Here is a 26,928-nt window from a genome sequence, read left to right as displayed (position 1 = left end):
AAACTTCAAATGCAGAGGGACTGCTGGGAGCTGAATGTAGGGGAGAAGGCAGCAAAGGGAGCAGCTGGACACAACGAGTGTGGCAAAGGAGGACAAGGGGGGAAGTGAGGACCAGCAGGAGGCCTGGGACTTGAAATGCTACTGAAAGGCAGAAGGGAAGAGGAGACTGATACCAGGAAAGGAACTGTACAGATGAGAATTGCACATGTGAGAAGGGAAGGCAACTGAGGCTGTTGATGGGGCAAGGAAGTTCAGGATGGTAAGCAGAGGTTCAAAATCCAAAAAAGACCAAGTCCTAGAGGATGAGAAATTAAGTTGTGGAGGCAGCTGCACAGAATAAGGAGGACAAAGGCTGTGGCAGACAGGCAGAAAAATTCGGACTTGAATGGGCACCAGGGAAGAATGATTGGGGGTGTCCTGTAGAAAACACTGGCTGTGTCACAGCCATGTTCAGGGGAACCAGTTACTGCTATGTGAATTGCCTGGATTTTGGCACTTACGGGACTTCTAACTCTTGGGATATAATGCTCTTTGTGGATATAATACTGTATAGACTGAATATATCTTTTAATCTGTATTTTTCTCTCTGCTCTATTTCTTGTGCTAACCTTACCTTGTTGTTTTTCTCTACTGCTTTTTCTAGCCTTTCATGAGCAAACTTTGAGCCCAAGAAGGTTTATGCTGAACATATGCTGTTCAAATGGTGTGAAATACTGAGTGAAGCATGCTCATCTTTCACTAACTGGAGTAAAGGTATGTACGAAAATTATTTCCAGGAAAAATACCCTTGAAAGTCTCAGGAAAAGCCTGTCACCTCTTCACTAGGACACAGTCATTCCTTTCCAGCTGAGAGCCTTGTGTTGGGTGTCAGCATTGTGCCTGGATCTTCATCTCAATGATTATTGAGCAAATGGTTAAAATCAAGGGTTTTTTAAGGGCAGAAGACATGCCCCTGATCATCCAGCTCAATGAGACCAAGTGCAGCCTGTTACAAGGTCCAAAGTAGAGCTTGATTTTAAACATCTGCTGAAGTGCTTTTGTACTTTGAGTTGCTGGGAAAAAGTTACTGGTATTCCTGGGTGGCAATCTGTAATTCACACCCTTGCAAGGGGTCAGCAGAAATGGGCAGCGTGCTTCTCCTGGCCTGGGAGCCCGTGGCTCGGCCTTGGTGTCTGCCTGGCCGTGCGTTTTGAGCCGCGGCCGATATTGCGTGTGCTTCCTGGACGATCCCGCCTTCTTACGCACTTGCTGTTCCCTGACCCGCTGGCAGAGCCGCTTGCCCCCATTATTCATCCTGACACACTCTGCAACGCACAGAGCCAGCCTGCGGCATCCAGCCTGAAAATTTCCCCAAGGCTGCAGATCGGGGAGGGGGGGAAAATAAAAATAACCTGCAAGCATAAGGACATGCACGCAAACACGCTTTTCATGTGTTTTCACACACTATGGGCGCATGCAGACATTTATGCCTGCTCATCTGCACACACATATGCATTTTTTGGATACTTGAATCCCACCGGATGAAAACCCGAGAGTGGAAAATGTGTTGATAAACATAAGGGAGCTTTTCAGGGCCTTTGATTTGAAGCTGCATCTTGTAGCAGCTTTCCAGTGTTAGGATAAGATAGGGAGAGGAAAGAGGGAAGGGAAAGCAAGAGCATGAGAGTAAAAGGAACAGAGTAGAGGGGAAAGAGGAGAGGTGGAGAGAAAAAAGGTGGGGGCGAGGAAGGAAAAGTACAGATAGCAATGCGGTCAGAGTTTGTATACCTTGAAATCTGAAAGGTCCAAAAGTTCTTGACCTATATTCCCTGTTGCAGAAGTGCAGTACAATAACACACCATGGTTTGTTTAAAACATGGAAACTTGACTTCATTCTTATGTTTCGGAGAAAGATTTCGCAATGGTGCTGAGGAGAGAAACCGAAAAGATTTAGCTGTTCCCCTTTACCATCTCCCTCCCTCTGCCTTTTGGCATGCTTGAAATATTGCAGCATTGCTGTTTTGATGGAGCTAGGCTTGAATTAAAACTTAAAAAGAAAATCAACCTCAAATCCACCGGGAGAGGATGCTGGTATTTATAATAAAGTGGGTTTATAGACTGAATGGTTTGACATCTCATATACAGCCTGGTGGAAGCACATGCTGCAGAGCAGTCTGCAAGGGGACAGCTATCACATGGTGCTCTGACTCATTCAGATGGATTTTGGTTTCTCTTTGCTGCCTTTTTTTTTTTTACATTTCTTTCATTTAATTTGGAAGGGACAGAGTCAAGTGCTCAATTGCAGGGTCCGGTGCACTAATGGAGTAAACAGGATTGTGGACATGTTGGCAAAATCTCAATTTGACTTGGCTTTGCTGGTCCCCAAAGAGTTATATTATTGATTATTTATGAGTATGCAGATGACCTTTGCGCAGTGGGGAAAATGTTTATGAATCTAAAAGGCTTTGCAAACTCCTGCACAAAAGTGGCTTTTTGTCCAAAACAATGTGAACTGTGACTTCTTCATCATTCAGCCTTGTTTGTTCTCTTATATTAAAAGTCTTTGGTAATCCATTTGCGCTGTAGAATCAAACAATGTAGTGCAGGTGAGCAGTCACGTGCCCTGAATAGCAAAAAGTAAAAATCCAAGTGAGAAAGGCATGTGAGTAGCTCCAAGAGAGCAGCTGGGTTTGTTTAATAGGCTGGTGAAGGCTGGGTTATTCAAAGAAGTCAAAGTGAGTTAGGTGATGCTGACCCATTATAGTTGTGGACTTCCTAACCTGCAGGGATATAGTTTTGAAATTTGTAGATTTACTTGGGCAGAATTCAGATCTGTTTGTTCACAATCTGTAAGTGTAAGAAAAAGTCCAGCCAGTGGCTGAATTTCCCATCAGTCCTGCTGATAATAACTTCTGCAGTTCTGCTCTCTGAATCAAACTTTGGGTTGCCTGTTTTTTGGGGTTTTTTTTGTTTTTTTTTGTTTTTTTTTTTTTTTTTGCATATCATGTCAGGAAGTTGAAAATAGATGGGGAACATCCACCTCATTCACTTCCTTTTGAAACTCATCAAGGTTATTGTTTTCCACCCTTAACTTGGTCTGTGTTTTTTACTTTTCTGTTGCTAATGCCACAGCATGATTTGAGTGCTGTTCCAGGGTCAGGATGTGCAGCTAGAAAAAGGGCTTTCAAGAAGCAATTAGTGCATCCTACTTGCAAAAAGTCTGATTCCTTTTTACATGCTTTCTGAATATGCTGTCTTTGCCATTTGTATTGAAGACCAAAGTATGCCACACTGGGGATTTTCAGTGTTTAGTGTTTTGCTCCCCCCAATGAAAGCCAAGAAATGCTAGCTATTGAACTTCCTTGCACCTGGCTTCAGCTCTCAGAATAAATCAGAGCAGCCTAAAGCTTATTATAAATTACTCCTGGTTACTGATGACTCCTGGAGAGTCAGGCACAGATCAAAGAGAAATAAAAAAACAGTTCAGCCACAGCTTCTTTTCTTTTCTGTGGCTGAATTAAGTTTAGGTATCACAGTGACTCTATGCCTTGTTGGTTTCTATTTTTTGGGAGGATCCTTGACCTATGGAGTAAGACTGCTTTGTGTGTCTGTTTTGTGCTGTCTAGGTCTTGTTACAACACTTTTCTCTTTCTGAAAATGGACTGCAATGTTTAGGCAGGGCCTAATCCTGTTTAAGGCACATAGGTGTCCTGTTTGTGGCCAGGTTTAGCAATGTTATCCAGGGCAGAGTGGATTTTATGCTCATTGTACCAGTATAAGGCTGGACAACTTGTGGAGCTCTCTGGTAGGACAGGAGTAGCAGTGAGAGCAGAGTCCATCTCGATTTCTCCTGTTATCTGTGGTGCCATTACATTGTTGAGAGGAAATAAGGCACACCCAAATACTAAGAGGATGTACGCAGTGTGCATAATCTTATCATGCATGATGTGTCTTGGAATAGCAGAAGGAGAGATACTCTTTGGGTGAACATGTCAACTTCATTGTTCTGATGTATGTCCATAAGTATTCCTCTTCAAAACTTTGTCCCAAATGCCTTCCCCTCCTAGATAGCTGTGGCTGTATGATTAGGGCAACCTGTGACCTGCTGTCAGAAAGATGCAAAAAAATTTATTGGGAAGGAAACTGGCAACAAGGGTTGTCAATTCTGGGGCAATCTTCCTGTGTTTGATGTTTTTTCTTCTCTAAAGACTAAGTTCCTGGGGTCAAAGGATTTATATGAGATCTGTACGTTTGAGTTCAGAAAAAAAAGCAACCAAACCGCGCCTTTATACACGCAGAGTTTGATGGCATAAATCTTAAAACCTCAGAAAAACAGATGGCAAAGAAAGGAAGGTCTGTCTTTTGGGGTTTTAAATAATAAAGGGCTTGTGATTATTTAAAGCTGGTCTCAGTGTTTTGAACATGTCTTGTGACATTTGGATGGGTGGAACTGGCAATGTTGACCAGGCACCTATAAAATACCTAGATTGCTCCCTAGAACATGCCTTGCTGTAGGCAATATAACAAAACCCAGGGTGTAACCCTCACCTGTGTTTCAAAGCTAGACTAAAAAACCTCTCATATGTTCAGTCATGCTTTCCACGGGGGAGTCTCGCTGTAAAGCCAGGCAAGCATTGGGATGGCTTGTTTTCCCTCTCTTAGCAAACCATCCACTGACTTCAAGTTCTGAGAAGCAGTGCAAAGAAAATCAAACAGGGAGATGAAAGAGTGGGAAGAGACACTGTTTTTGCCTGCTTGCAGCAGAGGGTGGCTGGAGGGGGAAAATGCCCTTTGCAGTGGTCCTTGGGGCTTGTCCCACAGGAGGAGAGCTGGCTTGCTGGATGGAGGGCTTTGATCTGTTCCTGAGCACTGAAATATGAAATATGCTTCCTGATGGGGAGGGGGAGAGAAGCTGGAAAGGATTGGAGGTGAAGGAAAGATGTGACAATTTCTCAGGGTTGCTCTGGCTCCCCACAGCCTCTGCAGCTGGGCTGCCCAGACCTTTCCTCCCTTAGCCTTCAGCTAGCCATGGCTGGGCTGTGCCTGCCACGGGTCTGAGGTCCAGGGCAGGAGTACAGATCAGAGCAAATTGTCTGATTCTTTATTTTATGCTGGTTTTGGTATTGCCTAGCACTGCCATCATGCACACAAGCCTCTGCCCCTCCTAGCCATTGTCCCCACCTCTAAGTGATGGGCAGCTATCTCTCTGCTGGTGGCCTTTGAGGGACAAGGAGCTGCTGGGTGCCCTGAGTGAAAGGATGCAGGTCCTGTGACTCTGTCAGTGTGCTGTGCAGCCGGCATGTGCTCCTAGAGCATCTCTTCAGCATTGCTGTAGTGGCTCTATCCCCACTGGTGACTGGAGAGAGCAGACTGCTCTGGCTGGCAGCAGTGCTTGGGAGCATGCACGGCCCACAGTCTTCTCCTCTCCTTCTGCCTGCCTGGGGTGGGAGCCCTCATTGTCCTGCCAAGTTTTCCTGCTGCTTGCCACTGCCTGTGCAGGTGATCCTCACCAGGGAGGTCTTGTGCCACTTTGTTGTCTTGCTTCATGTTTGTGTCCCATATCACTACAAATAATTTAGAGGCTGTTCTCCGCCTCGTTGATTTGCTGTCATGCATTACAGTGTCATCAGGTCTGGATTCAGCACAATTTGTTCTTCTTTTCTCCCTGGCAGATGCTGCTGAATGGTTTTCAAATGTTAAACCCAGGGCTGTAAACTTGTAGCATGGTGGAAATGGTTGTTGTCAAGGCTTTTACTCTATCTGAGTCTGTCAAAGATTTTCTGCTGGTAGTTACTCAGGAGAGCCCTGGAGGAAACCATCCCTCACTTTCCTTTCAGCCCCTTTGTAATTCTTGGTATAATAAATGTGTTAAATAGCTGGTGTCTGAGAAGCATGACATTTTAAGTGCTTCACTTAACTAAGCCTGCTTCATATGATGGCAAGGTCTTGCTGCATCATTTGTGCTGTTGTTCTAATACTGGGGTGACACTTCCAGGTGTCACATAAATGCCACTGAGGTGGTGTCTGCTTGATGCTGACTTTCATGGTCATTCAGGGGAAGATAATTCAAATGCTAGCATCTGAAATTAAAACACTGGCCTTCATGGAGAGCTCTCACAGACCAGGAGGTATCATGACCTCAGATTTACAAAGACAGCTATGCCTGCCCTCCCTGATCACCTTGCACACAGCAGTAAGACCCAGGAGGAGAGAGGTTTCTCCTAGAGCAGGCTGAAGTGCCTATAGAGCAGCTGAGGGGGCGATTTGTCTTGTTTGATTTGGGCGTGCGTGTGTCTGACTGGCTGCTGGTGAGTGCATCTCTTGGACAGCCCGGCGGGGCCATCTTTGAGCAGCATGCTTTTCAGGCACAATTCTGCTTTTTATTAGAGCAAACTGGCAGAGAAGGAAGCAGGGATGGTATGTTATGTGTTACTGGGGTAAGGCAAGGGAGCTGGTGGTGATTCTTTCTTTAATCGAAACCAGCTTCTGAGCAGACAGAAAAGACCTTGATAAAACTTCCTTTCCTGCAGAGGACTCTGCACAGCCCTCCTCTTGGATCCAGCCCAAGGTTTTGTCACAGTTGAGTTCTGGAGCCTGTTTTCTCCTCCATCCACCAGGTAGCTAGCCTCATTCTCCACCACAGAGAGTAACACCAAGGAAAATTTTATCTAGCCCTACCTTTGCTATTTAAACTTCAGAGCTCAGGGTTTGTTGGTTTAGTATTTTTCAGGGCAGTTTTCTGCTTGTGAAGTTTTGCAGAATTGCAAGTCAGGTATCTTGAGGCAAATGCTTTGCAAACTTCCTGCATGGATTCCCATCATCTCCCTCAGTGATCATCCTCGTGGCCAGAAGTGATCACCAAGTCTGATCATTTAGTCTGACACACTGCAGCACTGATCACAGAGGTTTGTGCTGGGATCAGGCAGTCTCCCCTCTGTTTCTGCATTTGTCCTGGGCATTTGACAGCTGGGCTTAACAGAAGGCTTTTAAACCTCACTGTCTGGGATCCTGAGGGAAGGATGCTGTGCTGTTGTAAGGTAAAAGGGAGAAGAAGGTGTGGCTGAATAGTAACTGCTGCTGAGATGTTGAGATAAATCTGGGGATGGCAGGCATCCCCTGCTAAAAGCCAGCATGGTTGAGGTCTTTTTACAAGCCCCCCTTCTGTTAGGGTTGCATCTCCCTGCACCTGCATGTCCATTTCTTAACCTGCTACCAAATCCTCTCCCTTTTCCTTTCTTTTCACTTCCCAGGACTCCTGTTTTTTTCCCCCTCCTCTTTAGGAGCTGTGTAGAGCTTAGCAACTGGTGTCTCTTCCCTGAGCTCAGGCAGGCAGTAGCCAGGGCAGGCAGGTGAGCCACTGAGAGAGGGATGGAGTTGTTTAGTCTGGGATATTATTAGTGGAGGCAAGCAGAGAGGGTGCTCAGGGGCTGAGGAAGGGGAAATGTCTGTGTTATGATGGAGCAGCTTAAAGGAATGGGTAGAACTGATTTTCAAAGTTTATTTTTTTCTCTTTAAGGAGGAAAGTCGAAACAAGGGCTGAATTTTTTTTTACCTGTCCACCGCTCTCTAGGGCTGTTGGAGGGATTAGGACCTGGAAGTCTCAACTCTTTTTTTTCTTTAGAAGGATAGAGGGAAAACAAGGAATTTTTCTCTCTCTCTCTCTTTTTTTTTTTTTTTTTCTTTTTTTTTTTTTTTTTTTTTTTCCCCATGGAGGGAGTTGAAGACAAAAGGATCTCTAGGAAAGCTGTTAATGGAGAGGGAAATGGAGAGGGAAAATAAGGAGAAAATTGTCTCCATTAGGGACAGGGAGAGTTGAACTCCTATCCAGCTGCCATGAAGGTATCTGTCTTGTTTTACTTTGTTCATTCCAGTGGGAAATCAGGGTTAACAGCACAAAGGGGGACAGCCCATTCGATGGAGTGGAGAAACTCATCCAAACCTGACAGCTGCCTAAAAGGCACTGCTCAGTAAAGGCAGCTGGGTGGAGAATGCAAAATCAAGCAGGAAAGGGCTGGAGCTTGGGAGGGGAAAGGTGGAAAATGCTTGAGCTAATCCCAGCTTCACCCCTGGCTGCCTATGGGATACTGGGTAAGTCACCTGTGTGCCTTTCTAGTCTGTTCTCCCTGACCTGTCCTGAGAGCAAATCGGTCTCAGTTTTTTGGGGGGGACTGAGTATCGCTTTAATGTAAGTTTTTAGAGATGTTTGACCAGAAATCTGAGAGAGAGAGAGAGGGTGCACAGAGCTAGTGTGGATTTCAAAGCAAAGTTAGTGCCCTGAGATTCAAGGTCACTAAAGGGCTAATTAGTTATAATTAACTAATTTGTGCTCATTGGGGTACAATTTCACCTACTTCTGCATCTGAGCTCTGTCTACACAAACAGACAAAATGTAAGTTCTGGCCCCTTTCTTAAACTCAGGTTTGCTTTGTGCTAAAGCTGCAGCTGTGAGAGTGGACATGAGGACATGGGGTACCATAAATTTGACTGAAGTTGTGTACCTCTGGAGACAGGGAGAATCCTGGGGGTGGAGTAAGTCTGTGTGTGCTTTTTTCCTTATGGTCTTTCCTCCATTCCTGTTGTTGACCACCATGGAAGCTGGGTGTGTAGCTAGAGGGACCTCTGCGCTGAGCCAGTGTGGCTGTCCCTGTGCTGTTACATACCAGTGCCATTGTAAAAGCCTCAAGCACCTTGGACCCTCCATGCCCCAAATCTCTAAAGTGAGTCTGCATCCATTGACCCACAAAAGGGTTCTGGCAGTCTTAGATGGAAGCATAGGTTTTCCTATCAAAAGCTGAAATCAGCTGTGTGTTGTCTGCTTTTCCAGAGCCCTGCCAGCCCTACTGATGGGCTCAGGCACAAGTCATGCCCCCCAGCTGGGTTGCTGAGCTGAGCTGGCCACCCATGTCCAGTTCAAAGAGACTTTGGAGGCCCATCTTCCTTCCCCCGAGCTTGCAGAGTCCATGCTGGCCTTCCAAAGGGTGCTGTGTGTGTGGGGCTCTCCAGCTGCACAGGGACCGAGCGTGGAAGAGGATCATTTTGGGAATGTAGTCCCATGACTGCAAAGGGTTTGCTGCCCCCCTATGGATTTGACTGGCGCGGCCTGGGCCAGGGCACCAGGGTGGAGGAGGTGGTGGCTGGTGGAGCCAACTGCTCTGTCCTGCCATGTCCTTCCCCTCTGGGCCCTCCCTGTGCTCTGCTGCTGCTGACAGGTTGGGGCCTGATTGCATAAATGCAGCACAACAACAAGGTTTCCCCAAAGCAGCTCCATCTGCGCAGGGCACTTGTTCCTCAGGACTCCCTTGGTCGTGCTGTGCTTTGCTGGAGTGTGTGCCAAACCCAATACCCGCAGTTTAAAAATAACATTTGGGTGTGACAGCTCCATTATTTACCCAGGATCCAACACTGTCTGGTAGGCAAAGCCAAACGGCTGCAAGTCTGGGGCAAGACATTCTCTTCCCATCCACCACTGTGTTGTGTACTACCTCCTGCTGCCTCAGTTTCCCTGCTGATGAATCAGGGATAATGGAAAACAGCTTATGATAACTTCTGCAAGGCCTAGGTACTTTAAAGATCTCAGTCAGGACTCTCCTCCAGAACCCATAAGCAAGAGAATGCCAAGGCAGACCTAACAGTTGCTCTTCTTTGTTGGTGACCAAACTTTGAAAGAAGCTATTGACACAGAAATATGTAGTAAAGGACATCCAGGAAGGCCTGTGAGAGTGGCATTGATATGTTGCTGGCTTGCCCTTCACCCCTGGAAAAAAATCATTGCACACTCTATTCCCTTTAATTTTCAACACTGCTGCCTCTGTCTGTGCTTTCACTTCAATGACAGCTCAATGACAGGCACCTTTCTTCCTGACTCTGTACATCAATTATGTCTTAACTGTGCAAACAACTATGGCATTAATGGAGAGTCACCTTGCATAGTTAGTTGTTTTATTGTTTGTTGTTTGTTTATTCTAAGGAAGTCAGACCTTAGAGATTTTCTTTAGTGTCAGAGAATCCTCATTCAAATAATCCTTCCCATCATGGAAAAAGGTGGGTTAGGAGACATGAAGGTTGTGACAGCTCCACCTGGGACAGTACAAGCTTTAGGAGATATGAAAAAGGTCACACCAAAATGCTTTGACCTTTGACTGAAACTGGCAGTAACACAATGTGATTGGCACTGACTTGGCTTAAAAATAGCTGCCTCAAAAGCCTTCTTTTCTCCTCCACAATCCCCTTAAGGAAATGGTTCGATATCATGGGCACGGACTGTTTGACAGCTCCTCAAGTCACGCTGTTGATACAATGGGAGTGGGTTCTGTATTTCTTTGTTTCTTTATGATGTACAAAGAAATGTCCTGTAAACTGGGTTTTTCAGTTTCTGGGGAAGAGAATCTATTTGCTCTCTGCTGGAGACACAGTGAGCACAGCAGGGGTTGAGTGCCCAGATGATGTGCCTGGTCCAGGTGTCAGGAATTCGAGCTTGCTGGAGGCCCTCTTGGAGCTCTCCCGTGGGTACCAGGAATATCCTCCCACTCTAACCTGAAAGCATAAAACTGCTGAACTTTAATGAATAGGAAGATTTCTCTCAACTGTCCTTTAGACCCTGGAATGCTATGAATTTTTTCTGAAGCAGGCTAGAATCTTTTGGTGATGTGAACCCAATGTGGTTTTACTGATTCTTGCAGCTAAGCTAATTTTCTGCCAGTTGGGAACCATCCTGAAGAACTTAAAGTAACCTGCCTACAATTCACTCCAATTCCCCCCATGTTGTGATGACAGGTTTTCCACTCATATTTCCACTCTGCAGATGGCCAACAACTTTGGGGCCAGACAAAACTGGAGCTTCTAGGATAGCTCAGATCAGACCTTGACTTGGAGCCAAGTCCTACAGATGTTTGGGGCTTAGGCTTGGGCCATCCACAAACAGATCTACCTACTCAATCTGGAAGAAGCAGCAGTGTTTGAAGGGGTTTGCCACCTGATGGCCAAGCAGGAGGAGAAAATACTACTCTGATGTGTCCATTAACTCTACAGTTACAGAGCTGGGTAGGCCCCTGATATAGGACAAGAGATTCTTGAGGGAGTATATATATATTTTTTTTCCTTTAATGTTTTTCTGAGTTCCCCACTCCCCTTTGTTTTTCTTGTAACCAAGTCAGGGAAGGGAAAAAAAAAAAAAAAAAAGAAAAAGAGATTCCAGAGCGAGCAGGAAACAGCGAGTAAAATTAGCCAAGAATCTCCCAAACAAATGTGTGGCTTACACTTAGGAGAGCTTGGTTTTGTTTACTGTTTGCTTTGAATTTCCACTCTTTGCCCTCAGATCAAGCCCCAGGAGAAAGGAGAGCCTGGAAGGAGGCTTCAGATGTCTGTACAACTCTTATATGCTGTGAAAGGACCCCTGATGAAAGGTTAAGGCAGTGGGATGGATGATACCCAATGAAAGGCATGTGCAGCACTTCTGATTGCTTTTTGCTGTGAAATCCTTGTTTCCAGAGAATCTAATCCTCCTTGTGATGGCCAGGAAAGGTGATTGCGAGGGGAAGGCTAATGCCTGTTAACGTCTTTAGTGCTGTGTTCCCCAGTGTTGTCACCTGCACTGTGGGGGAACCTAAAGGCTCAGACCAGGTGGTCTGTGTCCATTTGTATGAGAGGATTCATTCTCATCTACCACAGTCATGATAGAAACATAAAAACACAGAGAAAAGTGCAAGATTTCTCTCACTTGTTAAGCAGAATCCAGACTGGATGATTTCTTAGCAATGAATTGATGAACTTTTAACACACTAATTTTCCCATTGGAGCTGGCTGCATATGTAAAAATAAGCATAAGCTAAATAAACACTTATTAAGTGCTTTGCAAGGCTCAGTGAGGAATTCTGATGTATTAAGGCATAAGTTAACTCTGAGAAGACTTAGAAATAAGCACCCTGAGAGGGTAAAATTTCTTATTGACTCCCACAACAGAGGGAGGATTTTTACATCTCTTTTTGTTTACAAACTGCTTAGTTTCTGGTCTTGATGACTGCTGAAACAAGGTTCCTCATGTTGATCTCTCCCTGGTTTGAAGCCATGTGGTTGTTCCAGTATTCTCTGTCCTGTAAACATCTCTAAGAACATGGCACAACACTTTATCTGTCTCTTGTTAAGTAGAGAATGTGATTGTTTTTATGCATGGAATTGTCAAACCAATCTGGTGTCCCTAGACTTCACCAAGGATTAGGCAGTTTCACCAATATGCCATATTCTTCTTTACAGCTGACACAGAGAATGCTAAGAAACTTAAAAAAAAAATTTAAAATACTGTACACAAGCAGGAGTGCCAAAATTCAGGCAGAGTGCATGTCAGGGAATTATTTACAGTGGCTGAAGTTAAAATATCAGCTGGGATCCCAGCCCAAGCTTGGTCACAAACGGAACGCGTCAAAAAGCGCTCAGGAAATGAGCAGAGGCCCTGCTGAGCAGAGCCAGCTCTTCTGTGGCTGCTCCTTCCCTCCTGGAGATCCGGCAGAGAAAGAAAAGCCCTGGGAAGAGAATGAACAGCTGAGGGGAACAAGTGCCACAGCAGTGCAGTGTCCTCTGGAGCGCACTGCTCAGCAAGTGCACGCAGGCAGTGATGCCCCCGGGAGCCGAGGGCCCTCGCAGCAGAGGCAGGAGGAAACTTGTGGCAGGCCTAACGTCTGTCTCACAGTTATTGTGGGTGGCAAGAGGGGCAGAGTACATTAGAACCTCAGGTGAGTATTGCAGCTGGTGTGAGCTGGTGCTTCTCCCCTGGTGGTGACAGTTCCACGGTGGGACAGCCTGCAGGATGACCTGGTTTGTTGGCAGTGCCCTGTAGAACAGCTCAGAGCAGGTGGGACCACCTGAGGACAGACAGTGCAGGGACAGAACTAAGAAGGGTGTGTCACCTTGGTGGCAGTGCCTTTGGCACAGTGGATGGTGCATGCATAAGTAGCTTTACAAAGGTGCACACTGGTGATGTAGCTCACCAAACCCAAGTGGGAATGTTGTAACTATTGCTTGTGTGAGAGCATGAAGCAAAGGCTGTATGGGAGGTAAAAGAGCTCACCTTGTAGGATGCATGCCTGTTGTTAAATTGGCAGAGAAACACTCACTGACTTGTTGGTCTTCTCAGGCTTCTCTTTTCTCAGCTGCTCTTCTCCTCCTCAGCTCTTTGGTGCGTGTCCTGAGGCAGGCAACCGCAACAGTGTTTGTCTGCTGCTGCTCTTGCCTGAGCTTCTGGTGCCATCCTCCCCACAGATACATCCCCCTTTTCTTGAGAGATTGATACTGACCATGGACCAGCGTGTGCTCCTCATGGTGGAAAGAAGAGTGGGACCTTTTTGTGATCACAGCACATCTGTGATTAGACCTTTCCCTCTCTGGAGTTAGGCAGGACTTGTGCAAAGTGCCCCTCGTGCACAGCTGCTCGAGCTTGCCTCCTCCTGGGTCTGGGAACATTTCTTCAGGGCTACTCATGAGCAAAGGTGGGATTGTCTCCATTTCCTGGCCTGCTCTGGTCACCCAACACACATACATCCTTAACTGACCTGGATAAGAAGCAGGAGGTGGTGGATTCATCCCATGGAATCAATGGCGACTGCTAATGCCTTTCAACCTACTCCTGCCCTGCAACGAAGCTGAATAGAGATTCCAAAATCTCTGCATTTTACCATAGTGCCTCTGATCCATCCAGGGGCTTTTCCTCTGTTATCTTCACCTGGAATTGGAGAATACTCTCTGTGTGTAGGAGGAGTCAGAGATGCCTCCCCATCCACATGCATGATGCCTTCCCAGGAATGCTGGAAGGAAGGCCATGGAGTGCAGTGCTGTGTGATCTGGTGTGGAGCCCTGTGAGCTAAATGAAGCATTTCTTCTCCTCAGGGAGCACTCTCATGCTCTGAACAGCAGCAGCACTGTGAGGATAACCCCAGCGTGGGCAGGGGGCTGACTCATCTCTCCAGAAGATTAACACTGTTTATTAATCACAGCTCCTTTGAAGTGAAAAAATGGAGAAAACCTCTTGTGGCCAACGTTGTGATTAACCACCTAATTGTTCTACTGGTATGTTTGCTTAAGGGGTTTTCTTTGCTCTGTGTACACTAAGAAATAGTTTCTCATCCTACCGTTGTTTCACCCAGATGATAGTCATTAGCAGTGTACCAGACATACCCATTGTATAGGCCTTGTCCTGGCCTTTTTCCCCCCCTATCCCGGGGTCCATCTTCAGTGTTGGCAGAAGAATGACTGCTCTTCCAAGTAAAGTCTTCTGTTTGTTCCCAAAACATGCAGGGAGTCAATTCATGGAACAACCAATTCCTTGTCCCTTCCAACTGACCCTCCAGTCATCTTTTTCATCATGGGAGATGGTGCCACAAGTGATGGAGAATGTCTCAATGTCCTTTCCTGGGAGAAGGCCCATCAGGCTGAGCTGGAAGCTTGCTGAATTGCAGAATCACAGCCTCTCCCACCAGCTCTGAGCAAGCACACTGCAGATAAGGCTGGTGTTAGAGCACAGGATTTTGGAGGGAGCTGGCACACCTAGCCCTAGCTCTGGGGATGTCTCCTCTTCAGTGCAGATGGGTTTGCAAAAGGGCTTAAACCTTGTTGGTGCTCTGTGTCTCCTAAACTCTGCTTGTCTTTGCTTGGAATACGAGACCAGGCTTAAGTCTTGGGGCCTGGCAGAGGACAGATGGGTGAGCTTTAGTTTGATCTGCAGTACAAAAAAGGAAAAAGATCACTTTTTCTTGGCCTGCTTTGATATTTATGTATCAGTGAATATGGGAAATCTGGAGACCTGCATCGTGGCTAGCAAAATGTAAAAGAAAATGGGATCAGTGGAGGACAACTAGTTCTGGAAAGGACAACTTAGTTTTGTCTAATCGTGCATTCCAGACTAGGTTCAGCTAAATGTTCCATTTCAGGTACAGATTCCATGAAAAACACTTCAGTAACATTACAAGCCATTTCTTACACTATCCCAAAAAAAAAAAAAAAAAAAAAAAGGAAGCTATGAAATGAGAAGTAGCTTAAAACCAGGGAAGACTTATTCAGTCTCACTGACATTGCTGTTTCCTTCCATGCACCAGTGCACGTGGTGAGCTTTGCAAAAGCGTACATTTCCTTAAGCCTGCTCCTGTGGAAGTCTATGCAAGTGTCAATGTGTCTGGCACCAGACCCCAGAGCACCTCAGATGTTCCTCTAATTGTGCACAATGCAATGTGGTTGAATTCAAGAGAGGTGTTTTCATGGACACCTGTGTTGCAAGCGTGGCGAGAGGCTCCTGCCCTGTGTGGTGCTGCGAGGCTGTGGGCTGCAGCTAGAGGGGGTGAGCAGGCAGAAGATAGTTCCAGCTAAAATTTCACACTCAAAAGCTTTTCTTCTTGCCCCTCTCTTTCCTTCTTCTCCTGATCTCGGGTGGCACCTTTGTGCCTGCCTCCCGTGGACTTGTACACGTGCAGGTTTGTGTCTGTGTGTGTGTGTCTGGGCATGCCTGGTGCATCTCAAAATGATCATGACTTGCTCTGGTTTGTGGCCAGGCATAATGTGAGGTCTCAGCTGGTGGCTGAGGCTGAAGTGCGTGAGGTGTTGTGCACATGTCATGAGTAAATGGCCCTTTCCTCAGAGATCCTGCAGTCCAAGTGCATGGTTAGGAACAACAGATGGATACCACAAACACACAGGCGCTGTGGGTGGGGGAGGAACACAAAATAACACCAAGATATTAAGATGAATGATTAATGACTCAAGTGGGTAAGAAGGGGCCAAAACACACTCACTGAATATTTGCTGATGATGCTTCACAGGAGCCTTGGCAGAGGTGGACAGTGGATATAGAGTATTTTGGACTTGCTCATCATTCACGCTGCTAAATTTCTCAGCCCATGCTTGTGGCAGTTCTGCTGTAACAGTATGTTGTAGCTGTGCTGTAAGGATGGTGTATTCTGTATGGAATGCAAACCCAGCACAGTGAAACACTGGTCCTTAAAGGAATTTTGATCTCGTAGGATTTGGCCCAACACCCACTGAAGTCAGTGAGCTCTCGACCCTTATGGGATTTGGGACAATCCTAGAATATTCAAGTGGGCTCCAAACTGAGCAAAATAACTGAGATATGTATTTAAAATAATAAGAATAAATGCTTTGTATGAAATGCATTTAATATATTTCTGCTTGCATGTATGCATTTTTACTGTATGAAATCTGATTGGGTTTATATCTGCTGCATCTCTCTTAACATGTGGTGTATGTAACACTGATCAGTTACGTGATTAAAATACACTGTAAATACACAGTGTGCTTAGCACTAGCAAGGTTTTGAAGTGATTTTTAACCCCAGTCTCTTCGGTTTTGTTGATGTTTGTTTCCTGAGTTGGCTCAGTTTGTCTCATGAAGTTCCTTCCATTATTTTTGTGGTAGTTGAGTGGCCAGTTTTTCCTAGAGATTGTCCCCACTCAGACAGGTTGGATGTTGGTAGAAGACGATCCCACGTGTCAGCTCCCCTGGGTGTGGATGAATGCAAAATGTCAGTGTTGCTGGGCTGGCAGGCTCCACCACCACGGTGTTCCCTCCGAAGTAAAGAAAGCAGGGAGGAAGGATGCAGGAGGTGCCAAGGAAAGATTTCCTGCTCCATCACACACAATTTGGTTGTGTGTCTGCTCTGTGTAAAGGCTTGTATAGATGGGTGGCCAGGTGGGATTTCGGACCGTTTGACTCCGCTCTGGAGAGGGTTGGGTATGCACAACTTTGGGCTGCTCTCCTGAGTGAGCTCAAATTATTACAAAGTCATTTCCAGTAAGTCTTTACCTCTAAGGCCAAGGTTGCTCTGACAACTACTCTGGGTGGATCATCTGTGGGAACTGAACCTGGAGCCTATGGATCTGGAAGGACAAGACTCCGTTGTTAGAGCTGGAAGCTGAAGCCTTTTCCTATGGCAGTAGCAGCTGCCTCATTTGTGAACCCCTCTGACATTCAGAAGGATGAAAGCTCCACCTGGGCAGCACGAGTTATGCTGCAACAGAGTTCACAGAGTTCAGGTTGTGGATCTAGCCTGATGTCCACAGATACTGCATCTGTGCTCACTGTTTGGATGGCCAGTTGTGTCCGAGGTGAAAGCTTTGTGTGTAAAATGGGTGCATGTCCTCACAAGGAGCTACTGTGACTTGCACACTTTGTTCAGTGTTCTAGGTGTTTGTTGAATCTATTATCATGGCTTATATTTTCACATATCTGGGGGTCAGTGGAGATGGATTTGTGTGCACATGATATACCAAAGGGAAATATTTACAGCTGTTGTCACACACGTGCAAAAAAATCTTGTGCTCCTTTTCAAGCAGAGCTTTTCAGACAGCCAGGCTCGGCATGAGGATTCAGAGAACGATGCTGGCTCTGATGCCAAACTTGTGGTTTCCTTTAACTCATTTTGCAGGGCCTCTTTTTGCTGGCTAGAAAGCCTTCACTTGAAATGCAATTACCCAGATGTAGAGAAGAGGCAAAGCCCAGCCATTTCAGAAAAGGGGAAATTTCCTGACATTACCCTTTCACCATCAACAGTGGCACATTTTCTAAAGCTTTCCAGATACAGGGGGAAAGCCTTGGGCTGGACACCTGTGTAAATGCATAGCTGCAGATATCCACTGACTTCAACAGAGCTTTGTTCTGAGTCCTCTGCCATAAGGAAGAGTAGGTTGATATAGGGTCAGGTGTACTCTCAGTGCAGTGCAGATTAGTAGTTTTGTAAGAGTCAATTGAGAAAAATCAGTGGAGAAGCTGACTTTTTGTGCACACCTAATTGATAGTAAGAGTGTAGTGAACTTCCTCCTAAAACCTGCCTGCTTTTTTTAGCTCTTACATTCATTCTGATCTGCTATCCTTAAAAAGAAAAATCATAAAAAAATCTATTTTTTGTCATGCATTGAGAGGCTGGTCTCTTTTGAGATGTTTTAATAATTTCTGGTTCTTTCTTTCACTTGTTCCATTCATTCAGTATGTCACTTGTGTTGTCTCTTCTTAATTTTCCCCCCCTCTTCTCAAGTACCTCTTTCATTCTTTTACAGCATTTAGAAATGCAAGATTCTGGAATTAATTGAAGTGAAATATTTCTATAGAATGGACCAACACATAAATCTTTGTACTGCAGAATTTTTCTAATCCTATCATCTTTCCCCTCTGATTTCCTCCTGGGTCTTCATTCAGCAATAAACTCAGTGGTTATTTCTTCACTGGGGCTAAGTGCCCATCCACTCTCAACCAGATCTTGAGAAGAGGCTGTTGACAGTGGAGAGCCATGCCAGGAACCTGGAGCCAGGGTATCACTTTCTCCTTTTCTGTCTAGAGATGCTAAAACAATAAGTACTGACTGTGATGATAGTATTGAATTCTGAATATGAGTCAAGAACACCATGGAGCTGGAAACTGTCCTTTTCCTTCATCTCTGTAAACAAGAAAATCAGTCTAATTCTGAACTTCTGGATGATGGAGTGGGTCTGAGCTGGTGATCACAGTGGATGATGGTATTCTGCAGTCTGCAGACAGCAGCTGGTAGTGGAAGGAGAGCTGGTGTCACTTGTCCTCTTTCATTCACAGGGCCAGCTCTGAAGGCCATGTGGAAACATGGTGTGCACAAACTTGTGCCTGTTTGCTCAGCAAAGAGTTGTCCGTGTCACAGAGGGTGCTGCCACCTCTCTGAACCCTTCACTCCCTGCCCCAAGCCCAAAGGGCCCGTAGAGCACTTGTGAAACAGAGATACTTCCTTGTGAGAAAGGACTGAAAGTTCCCAAATATCACCCCAGCAGCAGACTTCAGCTTTGTCTGCCTTTTCTGTGGCAGCTGGAGGTAGGAAGGTCTTCAGCCCATGGGAGCCAACCAGCGGGTCAGGAAGTGGCATAATGTTTGGGAAGGGGGCTGTGTGGTGTTTGCTCTTGGGAACAAGGAGACCATCCTAGTTTAGAGGGTTAGACAGAATTGTCACAGTCTGTCTGCCAAGACTTTGGAGAGGGACAACAGCCTTAGTAGTGAGGGACTGCTTTTGCTCCTGAAATGAGCTTATTTAAGTGGTGGAGCTGACCCACACTAGCATCTTTCATCACTGACTCGCCAGGGGTCATTGAGGTTTTGTGGCTATGGGAGTAGTAGTTGAGGAAGAGGATGATGTGGCTGTACCTCTGTTTTCAAGAGAGGAAGATGATGGTTATTGGGACAATTGAAAGGCTGGTGAAGCACAGGGGAGTAAGTGGAGGAAGGTCCTGTGGATGGATATTATCCTACTGAGGGTCTCTGGCAGAGGCCATGTAGACCTGGAACAGCTGGAGTGCATGAGAGAGATGATTTGTAGGCTGGAGCTGTTTTCAGCTTCAGTTGTCTTCAGCTGATGTGTTAGAGAGGCAATGAGGCTGCCAGTGTGGTGGAGTTCTCCAAACAAGCAGGAAACTACAAAGGGTAGGTGGGCACCTTGGGTGAAGGACATGTACTCGTGTGATTATGGGGAAAAGGGACTGCTAGTGGAGGAGATCTAAAAATAAAAGCTGGTTTTGCTGAAGAAATGAAAGAAATGGAAACAAAAGAGATGTCAGTAGATAGGAGCAACCAGCCCCCATGAGAAGAGAGGTGTAACCCACAATGAGTGCTGAAGAATGGTGCTAAAGAAGGAACACACACACAGAGAAACTGGGGTGCTGGAGACAGAGCAGAATATCTGTAGTTTCAGGAAAGAAAATCAGGTAAATAAGCAAATGGATATGTGTCAGCAGGTAGAGGAGAGAAAGAAAGGACTGATGCTTATTTGCATGGGTGATATGTAGTAAAACAGTGCCTGATCTGTTTGGGATGTGGAGTTGGATCAGCTAGACACAGCTGAAATATACCTATGTAAAATGTTGTGAGTCTGTAAAAAAAATGTAGGAGCTTGAATTAACCGTACCAGTTGCAAAAGTGAGCATCTTGGGGTAAAAGAAAGGAGGGTGAAACATAACCACTGTTGAATGTGATTACTTATTCAGGAAAGGCAGAGATGGAATATAAATAATCATGTCCATCTATGCAGAAATATTGCTATATTTTGCTGAAGAATCTGGTAAGGATAGCACAGGTTAAAACAGGACATGTGTTGGTGAAATAATTTTGGCTATGAGTTTCTAGCACTGAGGTTGTGGTGGCTTTGATTTCTCAGGTATAGATGGAAAAATTATAATAAACTGTTAGCAGTAATGGCTGATGTATTATTTCTTCAGATTATTCTGCCTTCAGTCAGCTTTGGTACTGCTTCTTTTGGTGCAGAAACTAGGAAGTTGTAGAATGGACCATGAGTTGATTAATTTTTAAAAGAAATGGAAGAGTAAATAAAACTATCCTTGCAGCTCAGTTCATTGATTTCAAAAGGATGAACTTCTCGGAGAGGTTAACATGCTCAGCTGGGTTAAGGGGATCAGGCACTCGGATGTGCAGGAATTCTCTAAGTACAGGGTGCTGCAGCTATTGGGAATCTGTGCATCAGGAAAGGGCAGGGGGCCAGCCAAGCAAGGCTTTCTGTGCTTAAATTAACAGAAAAGGAAAAAGCATGTGCTGGTTAGCTATGAAGACTATTTGCCCAAGACAAAAGGATATGCATGAGTTTCCTAAACAGTCAAGAAATCAGATTCTGGGATTGTTTGTTGACACCAAAAACAGTTTTTCATTTGTTCTTTGAAGAAAATAAAAATCAGGGAGGATTATATGGTAGTTGGTTCATACAATAGACTTCATACAAAAGACAGAATTTAATGACCCAAGACCAATCTGTCTGTCTGTGGTCTTAAGATGAAGAGATGTTTGCAAATATGCAAGTTGTATGGTTCAGGATGGAGACAATGTTTAGGCTATTGTGTACAAGGGGGAGATGAAAGCAGACACGCATAAATAAAATCTGTTGGGGGGTCCTGGCTGAGCATTGCCTGCTGCAATCATTCCCCAGCCGCAGGCAGCGAGGCAATGCTCAAGACTCAGAAGTCTCCCTGGCTAGCAGCCATTTTATTAATAGATGGGGCCCTCAGCTCTACTCTATCTGCACAGAACTTTTTTTCTTGATCCCCTCTTCGTCTGTGTTTGCTGTGTGACTCAGTACCCCACATCTGAAATGGCTGCAGGTGCCCCAGACACGCTGTGGCTGTTTGAAGTCAGGCAGTCTCTCAACAGACTACACAAAGATGAAGGCACTTCTTTTACAGAGAGCAGCTTGTTCCCACTCTCCTCACCACAGTGGGGCTTTCCCTTTGGGAGGAGGTTTAGAAGAGTAGTCCATGCAGGTCTCCTGTGACGAACAGGTGATGAGTTGTCTCCCATGAATGTCTGCAAAGTGGCATCTTCTGGATTTTTTTGAGGAAGGCCTTTAATGTGACAACGATGTGCAATGTGATATAGCAGAATGCTAGAGGAAGCTGTTAGCTAGTCACTGTTTGGTCTTGTGGTCCCTGTTGTCATTGTTTATTCACACATCAACTTATTTTGGGTGAAGAAAGATCTAACTCATGTGAGTGCTGCATGTGCCAACAGAGGAGCAGAAGTTTGCAGTGTATTTGTGCTGTGTTTGCATTTTAACTTCTTGCACTAATCTTTCTTAAGAGGTTTCTATTCTTCTCTGCTCTGTTTTCTGGTTCCTCAAGGAACTGCTTTAATAAAATACATGACCCAGCGTCAGTCCTGCATAGAGTGACTCTGGCTGCTCTCCATGAAAATCTTCATTTCTCATGAACTGTCAGCAGGGGATGTGACATCTGTCACAGGGAACTGCTCTGCTCCTGGCAGCTGCTGCTGGTGGCTGCCATGGCTTGGGTCAAGTGCGTGTTCCTCTGACTTGTGCACCCATGTCCCTTGTGTAGGTGTTTTCTGCATACTGAAGTGAGAGTCAGACTGCACGTTGACATCTGGTAAAGAATTACGAGAATGGGGAGTAATTTCTTGGGAGAATCTATAGTTTTGGAGTTTTCCTGGGCTCAACTCATAGTACTGCACCTCTTGCAATTGTTTTGTAGCATTATTACATATTACATTTAGAAGGTGAACAGGGAACATGTGCCAAGTATCCACCTGTATCCAAGTCCATCACTGATGGGGAGAATGGGGGATGTGAAACTTTCCTGCTGTACCTAAAGCTCTTGTGGATTTCTGGTCTAACTTGGAGTGAGGAGGCTGTTCAGGCATGTGCTTTGGGCTCCACATTGGTAGGAACTGGCTTTAAGTACCAAGGAAGCTTCCCAGTACCAAATAGTGGAATAGGTGCAGCCACTCTCTGAGCGTGTTCAGCTAAGAGCTGTGACTGTGTGTGCCCTAGAAGTAGGTCATGAATACATCTGCTGAGTTGAGGTCTCCCAGGAACAGAGATTTTTGTGCTGCTCGCCTTGGAAGAGGTGAGGTAATGTACCTATTTGTGTCAGCCAGTCTAGTGTGTAACGTGTACCACGGTGCTGGAGCCCGGGTGTCCTGACTGGAATTCAAAGGCTGCTGTTCCCTGACAGGTCAGCAGCACAGAAGCACAGTTTTGATCCCTGTCTTGAGCAAAGACAAGGCTGTAGCCAGAAGTCTATTATTTAAAGCCTTCTCCTGGGGCACGACAGGCTGCTTTTGCTGCAGCTCTCTTCCGTGCTCTTCTCCTTTAGCTTTGAATAACATTGCTTGCAATTTTGCTGGCCTTCACCTTAGTGCTACACAGACTGTCACATTAATGCTTGGCCTTTAAAATAAAGTCCCTCGGTGTTTCTTTTCCCCTTTGACTGAATTCTAGCTAAAAGTTACACTGAAAGTTTAACTGGAAGAAAACACGTCTGTGCATATGCAAAAAGATGGCAAAAAAATAGCATTGTTGATAGATTTGCTAACTGTCCTCCTCATGTTAAGGCCGCATTAGCAATACTTTTTATCTTTAAATCAATGAGGAGTTTGAATGCATAGTCTCAGAACAAACCTGTATTCTCCTGCCAAAACACTGAAGTGTGGAATGTGTTCCTGCCAGTTACATGATATTTCTTTCTGTGTCTTTGAGCTTTATACTATCACTCATTGTCACGATATGGTATCCTATTCAATTCCAAATAATTTGGCAGGCCTGTAATCACTGGCTTTTCCTCACTCTTGGATTATAGTGATGTTGCTTGGAGAATGTGCTATGTCTAGTAAAAGTCAAGTACTCCCTCCTTTTAGTTTGTCTCCAGATGTGATAAGAGATGTTTTTCTTTTATGTTCCTGCTTGAAAAAGTCATTCTGTGGTGGTGGTGATGTGGGGGACACCACTGAAAGGGTTAAGTGTCTTTGAGCACTCACTGAGATCCCAATTCTAGGTTGTTCTAAGTGACGAATTCTGGGTCACTAACAATGGGAATTGTTCTGAATAATCTGATAATGTTCTCCTCGGTTGTATTGCTTTGTTTCAGGGTGTTGTCACTTCATATCTGTCTGGAAGTGAGGTAGTGGAAGGAGTTCTGGAATAATTCAAAACTTTTCCTTTGCTCTTTATCCGAAATCTTTGGCCTGTGCTGTTGTGTGCTGGGATGCCCAACCCTCCTGAAATGCAATGGGAATTCATTTTCTCTCCCCTCAAGGAACTCAGGCATCCAAGTCTGAGAGGTAGCTTTTTATTGAATTTTCTTTTCATTTGCATGCATTTGGCCTGTCAGAGCAGTCTGTGAATGACAATGTTCTGTGCCAGAGAAACATCATCTCTGGGAAGGAACATAAAATATGTGGTGAGTGCCACAAACATCTACTAGATCAGACATTTCGTATGGCATTCCTTTAGGGACTCTTTTGAGTCCCATAATTTGACTCAAAAGAATGTCTTTGTTACTTGGAGGCATTTGATATCTCCTCTGATCCAATGACTGTTTTAAACTTTTAAAGATCTCATATTCCACCTGTATGGGAAGGGTGGGAGTTTAACCCTTTTGTCTTTGTGCAGCACTTATGGACAGTCAAAATGCTTTCCCTGTAAGCTCTCTCTGAAACCCCTGGCTCAACCAGTTGCACCTTGAGTCTTTTATTTATTTTTAGTTCTTGTGACCCTGAGGCCTGGTGGCTTCACAATGGGCAAAGGTTTTGGAGTTCAAAAGGCAGACCTGTGTCTAGGAAAAAAACTTGTCAGCTGGAGGCCAGATTTTCCCCTGCCCTAGAGATGAGTTTTGCACAGTAGTCACTGTCAATTTAAACAATAGGTTTGGATCTGGGACAAGTTATTAGCCATTGCACTCAAACTGCTGAGAGCTTTTTGCAGCCCTTCATGGAGCGTTTTCAGGATATATAACTGTTTTTTGATGTTCTTATCTGGGTGTGCAACTGAGAGAGTTCAAGTTTTGCTAGGGAGGGGGAAATACAGGAGAAGAAATCTGATTTACAGGTGATGTTGGCTCTTCTAGACATGAATTTTGAGTGCATTGGAGTTATTGCATCTGAATGCTTTATTGCTTGTCAGCTGAGCAAAGGTAACTGAGCCCCAGGGGTGAGGCTATATGCACTAACTCAGCTCTCACCAAAGCCCCTTTCCTCAGAGCTCCCTTTAGGTTTGTGTTAGAAGCTCTAAATCTTTATGGGTCTATCTGCCCTCCCCCATGCTGCTCTATGGCACTTAGAACCAAATTCTGCCCTTGATGCTACATGAGAGCTTACTGCAAACTTAAGTTTCTCTCAGCTTTACTCTCCGGAAGCTTGGCAGATTACGACCTGCCAAGAGACAATATGAACAGTCCTCAAAGCTTGACTGTGCTTTTTTCTTCTCCCAAGAAAGCATGGAGTATGGAAAGACAAGGGGGAGTCATGGATCTCATAAAATATATCTCCCCTTTGGCTTGGATTATAATAACAACATGTCTGAGTCACCACATGGTACACTGATATGAAGCAACTGCCTGCAGAAAAACCAAAGCCATGCATTTTTTCTGAAAAATGAGGGGGAAAGAAGAAGAAAAAAAACATTTATTTTCATTCTTTTGGCTAGCCTAATTTTCTTCTATTTCTCATTAACCTTTAGAAAATAAAGCTAGCTTTCCTGAGGGAAAATAGCACTTCTTTGCCTCACCCCACTAGAGCTGCCCTTCAGCAGCCAAATTTAGCTAAAGGCATGCAGTGGTTTCTAGGCCCACTGAGTTGAATCTTACTTCTGGTCTGCAGGGGTCCTGCCTGTGTGCCCCACAAAAGCTATTGCTGAGATTATGGAAAATTGTCCATCTCTTGAGCCGGATGCAAAGTCCCCGGGAGGACAATGTAACCACTAGGAGTGCTGAATGGATTTCTTGTTCATGATTGCTGTTCAGATCCCAAGACCAAAAAGAGATACCATATCCCTTCCAAGTTCCAAGCATGGAGTTCTGTTCTGGCCTCAACCTTTAAAGTTGGTTATTTGGGCTCTCTGCCCTCTGAGGAGAAGGTGATGAGCACCCCCAGAGGTTGGTTTGTCCCAATTTACAGGAAGCATCTAAAGCAATTTCCTCCTGTTGGACTTCATTTCTCCAGAGCCTGTAACAGGAGACTACCATAAATACATACGGTTGTCACCTAGAGATAGATGTGATGAATGCCATACAAATTTGGTGGCTTCTGTAAGTGGTTTCTCTTGTGGTTTAGTGATCACAGGTCTCCTTATCTTGTATCTTCAGAACAGAGGAACATGGGGTTTTAAACTCCAGTTTCCTTATCTCCAGATAACCACAGATGTGTAACAGATTGCTGGATTTTCATCTTGGGTGATGCAAAGAAATCAAAGAGTGGAATAACTTGGGTTAAAAAAGACCCATAAGATCATTGAGTCCAACCATTAACCTAATACTGCCAAGTCCACCATTAACCTAAGTGCCACACCTTCGTGGTTTTTAAATACCTCTAGGGATAGTTACTCCACTCTTCCCTGGTCACCCTGTGCTTGATGACCCTTTTGATGAAGAAATTTTTCCCACAATTCAACTAAAGCTCCTTCTGGTGCAACCCAAGGTTGTTTCCTTGCATCCTATCATTTGTTGCATGGGGGAAGAAGTTGATATCTATGTGTAAGCTTTAAAGAAGGCCATCAGAAACATGCAATGTAACTGAGCTTGTGTACAGAAGTGTGGATGAGTCTGTATTTTGTGCTTGAGATTGTGTAGAGAATTTCTCTTCTCCCCAGAACAAAGCAGTGACAGCCTGTTGATGTCTCTCCCCATCTTTTCTTGAAGAACAGAAATATTTCAGCAAACAGAGTTTTTGTCAGAATTTGCAGACCTGTCTTTCCATTGAGGATTATTTCAGGAATATTTCAACCTGAATGATTTCCAGTGAGGCAAATGGAAAAGGGTTGACACAGGCTATCCCAAGGGGTGCTTACTGGCCAAGCTTTCCAGAGGCTTTCATGCTAGCTGGGTAATTGGTTTTCCAGGCTGTAAGATCTCACAAATAGGTTCATCCTACCTGTCTTCCTCCTCCATGCAAATGATGGGATGCATCAACCTCTAGTTGCATCTGTCTCCTTATATTAACTGCAATAGAAATTTGAGTGGTTTACAATAGGCACCAAATTTCTGGACCTTAAATCACAGATCTCTCACCATGTGCCCAAATCCTGGATAGGATTGGAGATGGAGAAAAGGTGGATGAACCTCAGTTTTCTGTGAGTCAGAAACTTGTCCATGGCTGTGGTTGTGTAGGTGCCTAACTTGCTTAAGAGCTGAATGCAAGAATAATTTGTAATATGTTGTAACAACAAATGTATTGGTCATCAAGCTTGCAGATCTATGACAGATGGTATCTTCCCTGTAAGCCACTAGATGGTGATCTTTATATTTGTTAGCCACGTGCCTAGGTAGGCGAAGACACTACTTTTTATAGAAAATCTCTTTTTTTATTTTTTTTTTCACCACAAAGAGACCTCCGTGCATTTCCTACAAGAAAAGTGAACATGGACCCATTTGGCTGAAACCAAAACAATTTGCTATTACTGTAAGAATGGAAAGTGAAATTGCTTTTGGTCAA

At 44.9% G+C, this 26,928-nt stretch overlaps 1 long non-coding RNA gene across 1 annotated transcript in view; it reads left to right on the top strand.

The window, feature by feature from the left end:
* Nucleotides 1-654: 654 nt before the first annotated feature.
* Nucleotides 655-26,928, top strand: part of LOC134419862 (uncharacterized) — a 57,990-nt gene continuing 31,716 nt past the window's right edge. The window contains exon 1 of the long non-coding RNA XR_010028178.1: nucleotides 655-753. This is a non-coding gene — a long non-coding RNA (uncharacterized LOC134419862). The remainder of the gene's footprint in view (nucleotides 754-26,928) is intronic.

Source organism: Melospiza melodia, chromosome 6 (assembly GCF_035770615.1).
Source record: "Melospiza melodia melodia isolate bMelMel2 chromosome 6, bMelMel2.pri, whole genome shotgun sequence".
Lineage (NCBI taxonomy): Eukaryota > Metazoa > Chordata > Aves > Passeriformes > Passerellidae > Melospiza > Melospiza melodia.
This window is presented reverse-complemented; position numbering and strand designations above follow the sequence as displayed.